General features: G+C 36.7%; 2 pseudogenes; both read left to right on the top strand.

Annotated features, from left to right (window-relative positions):
* The first annotated feature begins 321 nt into the window (after nt 1-321).
* LOC105083462 (ATP-dependent RNA helicase DDX3X-like) lies at nt 322-1424 on the top strand (annotated as a pseudogene).
* Nucleotides 1425-2308: 884 nt separating this feature from the next.
* On the top strand, nt 2309-9428 carry LOC105083461 (elongation factor-like GTPase 1; annotated as a pseudogene).
* Nucleotides 9429-10076: the final 648 nt, after the last annotated feature.

Here is a 10076-nt window from a genome sequence, read left to right as displayed (position 1 = left end):
CATATTTCTTTGCTTAGTAGCCAAAGCCTTAACTCCTTATCACAGAGAAAAGTATAGATCGTTGAGTCACACTCTAACCCAGAATAGAATAAACAAAGAAAAAAAGAAAATTATAAAATCTCAATGAGTCTTTCTGATTGAAATATATACAATAATGTTTAATCAGAAATGATAGTATGGTTAGAGAATTATCAAGTAGACAAATCTAATGAGATAATTTGGAAATTAAATAATTTAAACTCCATTTAGAAAATATAAAGAACATTAAGATATACAGATATCAGATAATTTGCTTAGCCATTTTGTAATCATTGGGGGATAATGTCGTAAAACTTTTTTTGAATTGTAAATTGTTCAGACATTTCCTTTATATATGGCTATATATCCGGAGACCTTATCTGTGGAAACAAAATTCTATACATTTTAGAGAGTCCCAGTTCTCCAGCAAGAGGGACTATATTGTTAATCAAACACAGATTCAGCAACAGAAGGAGATTCTGAGTTCTCTGCACGATTCACAGCCGGATCCTGTGGTAGTAGAAAATGTGCTTGGGCTGGACCAGCAGTTTGCTGATGTACACTTAAATTCTACAGATAATCAGAGTCAAAGAAGTACAGTGAGCAAAGGATGTTGTATCTCTTTTCACTTGAAGAATGGAGAAGATGCTAAAGGACTCGATGATAAAGACAGTTCAGGGAGGAGTTCTACCAAAGACAAGGGCACATACAGCAGTATTGAGTCTCATAGTGATTCCAGAGGAAAGTCTACTTTCTTCAGTAATTGTGGAAGTGGATAAAGGGGAAGGTTTGATGATCGTGAAGGGAGTGACTATGACAACCCTGGCAGCCACGTGACCTGGCAGAAGTGACTTTGGAAAGTTTGAATATGGTAGAAACAGTTGCTGGCATGACAAATCGATGAAGCTGTTTGGCCAAAACCACTTCCACCAAGTAAATGTTGGGAACAGAAACTTTGTTCTGAAGATAACACTGGAATTAACTTTGAAAAGCATAACATTCCAACTGAGGCAACAGGCAACAGCTGTCTCCTACATATTGAAACTTTCATTGATGTGGGGATGGGAGAAATTATCACGGGAAACATCAAGCTTACTTGTTATACTCACTTGACTTCAGTGCAAAAGGATGCATTTTTTTTTAAGGATGCTATTCTTTTTATGATTGAGAAAAGAAATCTGATGGCTTGTACCCAAGCAGCATCTGTAAAAACTGCAGCATTTCCCTTGCCTATCTTGAGTCAGATTTAGTCAGATGGTCCAGGAGACACTTTGAGGGACATGAAGGAAAGACTGGAAGGTATGGGCACTGAAAGCAGTACTAAATCACCTTGTTATTAGCACTGACAAGAGAAATCTGGCAGTATCGATCTATAAGGAAGCCAGAAAGTATTCCTACTGGTCTAGAGATAGTCCTTACACCACTTAGGGTGATGCTGATATTGGTCAGCAGATTTGATACTTAGAATGTAGGTGGCACTTAGTTGCCACTCCTGTAGTCCAGTCCATGACGGAAAGAGAAAATAATGGATTAGAGTTCCTCAAATATTTGGTGTTGGATAAAGTGGATTGACATAGTTATGGGGTTGGAAGCTCAGAAATACAGAATACTTGAACAAGACAGTATGCCACCAAAGAAAGTTTACTGTACCATGATGTTTAGTGCTACTTGCCTTAAGAAAATATAGATGCTTGCTTATGAATTCCTGGATGAATATGTCTTTTTGGCTGTTGGGATACCTCTGAGAACATCACATGGAAAGAGTCAGACAAACAATCACTGCTGTTTGACCTCCTAAATGCAGTGAAAGAATACATTGACCTTAGTGTCTGTGGAGACCAAAAAAGGGAAAAAGCCCAGTTCTAGTTGACTAGAGTAGTAGCCGCAAGAAGACTAGATGTTTCAAATGTTACCAGCACTTTATCAACGTTGACTTGCCAAATGATATTGAAGAAAATGTACATTGTATTGATTGCGCAGGATGTGTAGGACAACTTGGCCTTACCACTGTGTTCTTTAACAAGAGGAGCACAAATAGTACCAAGAGTTTGCTGGATCACCTCATGAAAGCTAAATAAGAGGTGCCATCTTGGTTTGAAAATATGGCATATCAACACCATTCCAAGGGTAGCAGTCCTGGACATTCTAAGAGTAGTAGATTCTGTGGATGATTTGGTGCCAGAGGCTATCAATATAGTAGTGTTGTCGGCCATTCCAGCTTCAGCAGAGCTGTGCTAACAGCAACTGAGGTGGTGGAAAAGCCACAGCACCAGCAAAGAGTTTGGTGGACATGGCTGTGGAGGCTTTCACAACAGTGATGGATACGGAGGAAATTATAACTCCCAGGGGATTGACTAGTGGAGCAACTGAGCCTAATTTGCAGCAGATCATCCTGCCAAACAAGTTAATGCGGCAACCACATGTAACTTAGCCAGACCACACATTGTGTGGTCTCAAGAACTTGTAGCAAATTTACCAACTGTGATACTCCATTGATTCTTTTTTTTTAAGGAAACTCAAGGTCACAAGAAGAGGTGAAAGGAGCAATCAGTAGCCCTGTTTAGAAGGTAGTTTGAAGACTTCTCTGCTGTTGTTTGGATTAACTCCACTCTCACCTACCCCCCAATTCCAAACTGCATTTATAATTTTGTGACTGCAAATCACTTATATGCTAATGTAATGTACTTTTAACTTTAGACAACTTTTTATTTTGGCTTCATTCTTGTTGGGTTAGTAATGCTCAAGTCAAAACAATTTCAATTGTTCTCACAAAATAAACTCATTGAACTTGGGCTAAAATTGTTTTAAAAAATCTGTACATTTTAAACTTAAGCACATAGGTACATACCAACTCTATTCACTATTTAAGTATTTTAAAAGTCGACTATCTTTATTGTAGTAAACCTCTCTCTTAAGGATATTTGACTTCCTAAATATGTCATTATAGAGAACAGCAGATATATGTTTTCCGAATTAAAATATCGCGATGGTAATGCCATCCTTTCTACTTAATATAAAAGTATGCTTTGCTTTATGACTGTAAGGAGACCTGATTCTAATGGAGCAAATGTCAGACATATGGGGGATATGGAAAATTACCAGAGAGACTCAGTAAGTCCTGATGAATCTATCCAGTACAAGAAAATTAAACAGTACCTGATTACTGTTTGCTAAGACGAAGCTCATCTGTGCACACATTTAATTTATGATTTTAATTTACCTTTAATGTAAAATATAACTTCCAAGGATTTAATATATCACTTGTCCTTAATAAATCTGTCATCAATGTGAGTTAGTCTTATATGATTTTTAGAAGCAATCTCTGAGCCTAAGAAAAATTCAACTAAATCACATTTTTTAATGTTTGCTGTATGAATAAAATATTCCCGCAATAATACTTTAGTATTTAGTGGTGACATTTGCCTTGAATGGAAAAGAGCAAAAGATTAAAATAAAACTACAGCCCTTAGAATTTTCTATATTGGCATATTTTAGTAAGGCACGACATATGACTCTTGAAATGGCTAATCTTTTGGATATTCAATTTCAAGTGATTGGTGTTTACAGAAATGAGCTCAAGGAGCAAAATCTAGAAGCATGAAAAAAAATGAGATTTATTGTGAGACTTAAGAACAGAAGATAAAAACTCTTAATCGTGAGTTAAAAGTTCACCAATGTCTTATTCTGATCACATACACCCTGTAAACCACATTAAGAGCTATTGCTCAATTTTCAAAAATTCTCCCTTCTCCCCTAAATAGCACTTCAAAAGTGTATCGGCTTTAGTTTCCACTCTAAGTATTTAAGAAAATATTCCACAAAGCAGAAGTTTTAAAAAAAAGAAAGAAATATAGAGAAAAGAGAAACATAATAAGAAAGCCTCATGTGCCGCGATCAATATGCTTTAGTGCACTGCCTTTCTTTTGTATCATGAATAAGATTAGAAATGTAATTTTTTACTCAACTTTTGTTTTTATTTATTGGTCAAATATGTCTAGTATATGCACCACATCATTTTCCTGTTCGTCCTTTTCTATTGCTCATATTAGAAATCAAAAATGTAATTTCCATTATAATTAAAACTGAGTAATGAGAAATCTAAAATTGAAAACTTTTCATACTTATGTCCTTTCTAGTTGGAATGGAAAATGTGTCTAAAGAGCTTTGACTTACTTTGAGTACTGGAAGTAAAAGGGACATTTTAAAGGGCCCAGGAGGTCGTAAGTCAATTCCACTTCCTGATTGAAAGAAGAGGGCCATCGAGCACCATCATTTCTCACCAGTTCAGGCGAAACATATTCAGCACATTAGAAGTCACAAACACTTTAGTAAGTTCATGGCGGGAGGGAAACAGTTCAGTGATAGAGCGTGTGCACGAGGTCCTGGGTTCAAACCCCAGTACCTCCCAAAAAACAAACAAATAAAAAAAACTTTAGGAAGTTCAGCATTGTTTTCTCAAAAGAATGAACAAATAAAGGCTACTAATCTACTTGTGACACAGTTATCATTGTCATTTTCTCCTCTATTCTTACTATAGTGAAAACATTTTTTTTTTACTGAAATAAAATAACTTTTAAAAAAGATACAATGTTGTAATGAGCTTCCAAAGAAACCACAGAAATCAAATTATAAAAGACAAATAATTCACTGGTATTGAGCATTGATCTGATTAACTTTGTTACCTTAAATTGGACATAATCTTTTCTGTAACAATTATAGTGAAATGTTAGATAAGCTCAAAAAAGTAATAGACATAAAAACAATTCTTCCCAATTGCATGTGTTTATTTTAACATATATTCTGCTAAGGTCATAAGCTTTTTCTATGAGTCTGAAAGATCAATAGGCTTGTTAAATTGTGTCTAAACCAACTATATAACTTCAAGCTTGAAAATACATTTTTCACTTACCAAGAAACAATTTAAAAATAAATAGAAACCCAGAAAAAATAAAGTGTACTTGGGTACCCCATGAAGGGACAGTACACTATTTTTGCATGCCACGAATCCTGCCCATATAAGACTAGAAACTTAATCAATAAATGTTGTGTGTGACTATCTTCTCCACTGACCAGCCATCCCCATCTTTCTCCCTCCTCTCGGGCCTCCCTATTCCTGAGAAGCAACACGATGAAATTAGAACAATGAATAACCCCACAATGGCCTGTAAGTGTTCAAGTGAAAGGAAGAGTCACACATCTCTCATTTTAAATCAAAAGCTAGAAGTGATTAAGCTTAGTGAGGAAGGCATGCCAAAAGCTAAGGTAAGCCAAAATCTAGGCATCTTGCACCAAACAGTTAACCAAGTTGTGAACACAAAGGAAATGTTCTTGAAGAAAATTCAAAGCATTATTACTGTGAATACATGAATGTTAGAAAGCATAACAACTTTCTGGCTAACATAGAGAAAGTATTAGTCATCAAACCAACCACAACATCCCTTTTAGCCAAAGCCTAATCTAGAGAAAGACTCTACTCTTCAATTCCTTGAAGGCTGAAAGAGGTAAGGACACTGTAGAAGAAAAGTTGCAGAAGAAGAAGAAAAGAAGCTACCAGATGTTGAGTCATGAAATTGAAGGAAAGAAGCCATTGCCATAACATTGAAGTGTAAGGTGAAGCAGCAAGTGATGATGGAGAAGCTGCAGCAGTTTATCCAGGTGACCTGGCTAAGGTAATGCAGGTGGCTACACTAAACAAATGATTTTCAATGTAGATGAAACTATTTTATATTAGAAGATGCCTTCTAGGATTTTCATAGCTATATAGAAGAAGGCAAAGCCTGGCTTCAAAATTTCAAAGGATAGCTGGCTCTCTTGTTAGGGGCTAATGGTGACTTTAAGTTGAAGCCAAAATCATTTATTACCATAAATAGAATCCTAAAATTTGAAAATCCTAGGGCTCTTCAAAATTGTACTGAATCTATTTTGCCTGTGCACTCTCAGTGGAATAATAAAGCCTAGATGAGAGTGCATCTGTTGACAACAAGATTTACTGAATATTTTAAGCCTGCTGTTGAAATTTGCTGCTCAGAAAAAAAAAAGTCGTTCAAAATATTACTGCTTATTGACAAGGCATCTGGTCATCCATCCATCTCTGATGGAGATGGACAATGAGATTAATGTGATTTTCAGGCTTGCTCACACAACATACATTCTGGAGCCCATGAATTAAGGGGTAGTTAGTCTTTCATGTCTTATCAAGAAATGCATTTCATAAGACTATAGCTGCCATAGATAGTGATTCCTCAGTTGGATCTGGGCAAACTAAATTGAAAACTTTCTGGAAAGTATTCAGCATTCTCGGTGCCATTAAGAACATGCATAATTCATGGGAAGAGGTCAAACTATCAACATTAACAGGACTTTCAAAGAAGTTGATTCCAACTTTTATGGATAAGTTTGAGGGTTTCAGGACTTCAGTGGAGGAAGTAACTGCAGATGTGGTGGAAATTGCAAGAGAACTAGAATTAGACATGGAGACTGAAGATGTGACTGAGTTATACAACTTCATGATAAAACTTTAATGGTTGAAGAGTTGCTTCTTAAGGATGAGGGAGGAAAGTGGTTTCCTGAGATAGAATCTACTCCAGGTGGAGATGCTGTGAGGATTGTTGAAGTGACAGGGAAGAGTTTAGAATATTAAATCAATTTAGTTAATAAAGCAGCAGCACGGTTTGAGATGATTGATCCTAATTTGGAAAGAAATTCCACTGTGGGTTAAATGCAAAACAGCACTGCACAGTACAGAGTAATCATTCATCAAAGGAAGAGTCAATGGAAAAGGCCAACTTTCATTGTTGTCTTATTTTAAGAAATTGCCACAGCCACCCCAACCTTCAGCAACCACCACCCTGATCAGTCAGCAGCCATCAACATGGAGCCAAGACCCTCCACCAGCAAAAAGGTTATGACTCCTTGAAGACTCAGATAAAGGGTAGCATTTTTTAGCAATGACATATTTTTAAAGAAAGGTATGTATATTGATTTTTTGACAAAATTGTGTTGTACACTGAATAGAGCACAGTATAGTGTAAACATAAATTTTATATATACTGGGAAACCAAAACATTCATGTGATTCACTTTTATTGTGATATTCACTTTATTGTGGTAATCTGGAATTAAACTTACAGTATCTCTGAGGTATGCCTGTAGATATAATTCTAAAATATCAACTAATGACTAGGATATTTTGATAGTTTATCAACTTTCTGTCCATTTTCATACAAGCATTAAGGCCTTAAAATCTGATTATTAGTCATCAGAAATAAATCAATTTAGTCTATTTAAAATATGTTTTGTTTTCTGCATTATCAAATTAAGTTATCCTCAATGAAACCAAGATCTTTTAAGGGGAAGGAGTTGATAACAATAACAACAAACTGAAAACATGATTCTCTATGTTATTACCTAAAATGTAAACAAAAAGTTAAAATTACTTGTACTAACAGAAAATTGTATCTATGTAGAAAGCATACATATCATTTTTGGACACCAAATATATAACTTTTACTTATCAAAATAACAAATTACTCTTTACATAATAGAAAATATATAAAATGTTCTTGAAAGATCTATGTTGGTGTCAAGTATAGTTTAAGAGGAGGGAAGAATATATAGTTTATGTGCTATAATAATTCCCATAACAAGGAGAAAGAAAAAATACTAGCATGTTAAATTATACATTATAAATTCAAACTGATAATCTAGAATTCAGTGATAATGACAATAATACAGTCATAGGTGATACATATTTTATTCATGGTTACACAAAACATTTTCTAAAAAAAGAAAGTACTCAATATATAATAATTAATTGGGATATAAAAAACTTAAAAATTTAGAGTATAAATTTAAATTAGAAGAGTCCAAAGTAAAAGCCAAAATTCATACTTATCTATATAAGAAAATAGGGTGTTAAGTAGAACTTTTCCCATTAAATCACAATGGGAGCCAAAGAAATGGCCAAATTAACCCACATTTGTAAAGAGAGAGTCAGTCAGTCAGAAGGTTTCATTAGGACTAAGAGGTGATCACAATACACTCCCTAAACTTTCAAAGAAAAAGGGACAGAGTAAGTATGGAAGAGAGGGAGACACGAAGGCACCATATACCTAGTCAAATTGTGAACGTGCAGTGTCCAAGCTTTGGGGAGGAATGTAAACCAGTTTCCTCTCTCATTAACCAAGTGTACGTATGTGTGTGAGGATGTGTGTTCTCTAAAAGCTAGATTAAAACTTTGTCACCTGGACCTAGGCAAAGGGACAGAAACCTTTATTTGTAGACTTGATTCTGGAAAATATAGAGAATTTGTGTGATACTTCCTTGATAAAGGACAAAGAAAAAACTGATGAAATTGTGACTTTAGAATTAAAAATTGGAGCCCAGATGGCTTGACATTCAGATCCTAAAGTTCAAATCAATGCCTTATGCAGTCAGTGGCTACCAGTATCCCATGCTGTTTTTGCTATGATGTGTGAGAAACATCTTGATCCCTTTGATGCTACAAGTGAGAGAGTGGAGTAAAAAACTGATGTGTGCCCAGAGGATTACAAATAATTTAACTCTCTTCCGTGGAATCTGAGGCACTGAAGCAGTTGTTATGAAACGTGGAAGTGAAGATATTACTCCAGTTATTATCTTTTCACCAAAATGTTTGCAAATGATGCTAAAGCTTTGCCTTAGAATAAGCCAAGACCTCTCTCCCAAAAAGGAATTGCTCAGAGGCATGAGCTTGCAAGAAGAAGACACGTGGAGCAGCTTGGAGCAGCACAGAGGTGGGCACCCTGGGAGCCCACCCAGGACCACCCAGGATGGGAGTGTCTTTGAATCAAGTCCAGAGGTAGAAGAGCCAAAAGATGATGAGCACCAGGTGGAGAGTATGACCTCTAAACCTGTGCCCCAGGAAGGAAACAACTAAGAGTCTTTTATTGCATTTGCTTGAGTATTCAGTGGTATGGCTTAAAGAGGGAAAAAATGCTTGTCTCGAGACCCAAATACAGTCCTGTTGAGTTTCTGTAGTGGGTGCCATTAGGCTTCTCAGCAACACCAGATGGCCTTCCCCCAGTCCGCCATAGGGCATGCTGCACTCTGGAAATCCTGTGTCTTCTGATGGGAAGGGAAATCTAGAGGAGGTAACTTCTGGGAAGTGTGCTAGGAATAGGATGCCATCAAGACTTTGTGCTGAAATCCACACCACTGTGCAACCTGCCACCTTGCCCATCATTTATACCATTCAACTTTGAAGCACCCCGATTCTGAAGGTCACTGCTGAACTGAAACACTCTAAGTGGCATGCTTCACTTTGTCAAAGGAAGGAAGCTGTTAAACCAAGCTGATCCCTGTGTCCAGATTTTAATTCAGGAAACAGAAGAGCATGTCCTCATGTCAGAGAAAAGATTGTGGAGCACCTAGAAAGGCAGAGAATCCTCAACAACAAAATAAGTAACTACTACCATTGCCAGAGTCTTTTCTCTATAATAAATTAAAAACTATCACCCAGGGTTTGACGCTGAGAAATTTTCTGCATGCTGCAATTCTCTGTGCATTCACTTTCAATAAAGTTGATCTATATAAATATCTTTTAAAAAATGCCAACCTTCTCCTGTGCATCTTTGAGCAATGGGGAATTGAAGAGATAGCATAGAGCAGAGATAAAGACAAAAGGAAAGCCAACATTCCACACTGTGTTTCTAGGGCAGAAGGAGTGAGCTTTTCATAAGGCAAACAGACACCCCAGCTATTAATGGAGCTTGAGCTGCTGTTGTTTCTCCCAAGAGGATTGTCTGCAGACAGTGAACACAAACAGCATGAGCTTGTGGATGCCTGAGTGGCAGGAGGTAAGGGGAATCCTAGAAAAGGACTGGGTCAAAGTGGGTCTACACAGACGGAAACCCCCTGGGCCCTCCAAAGAACTTACTCGTAAATCCCTTAAAAGAGCAAGCCCTTGGGTTTGTGCCACACAGAGGACATCAATGGCCAATCAGTGTCAGCCAGAGAGTCGAAAACAGCAAAGTACAACAGAGCAGGTGTCAATTAAGTAAAAAGATGCACCTTTTCACT

Source organism: Camelus bactrianus, chromosome 14 (assembly GCF_048773025.1).
Source record: "Camelus bactrianus isolate YW-2024 breed Bactrian camel chromosome 14, ASM4877302v1, whole genome shotgun sequence".
Taxonomy (NCBI): Eukaryota; Metazoa; Chordata; class Mammalia; order Artiodactyla; family Camelidae; genus Camelus; species Camelus bactrianus.
Note: the sequence above shows the minus strand (reverse complement) of the source record. Positions and strands in the feature narration are given on the sequence as shown.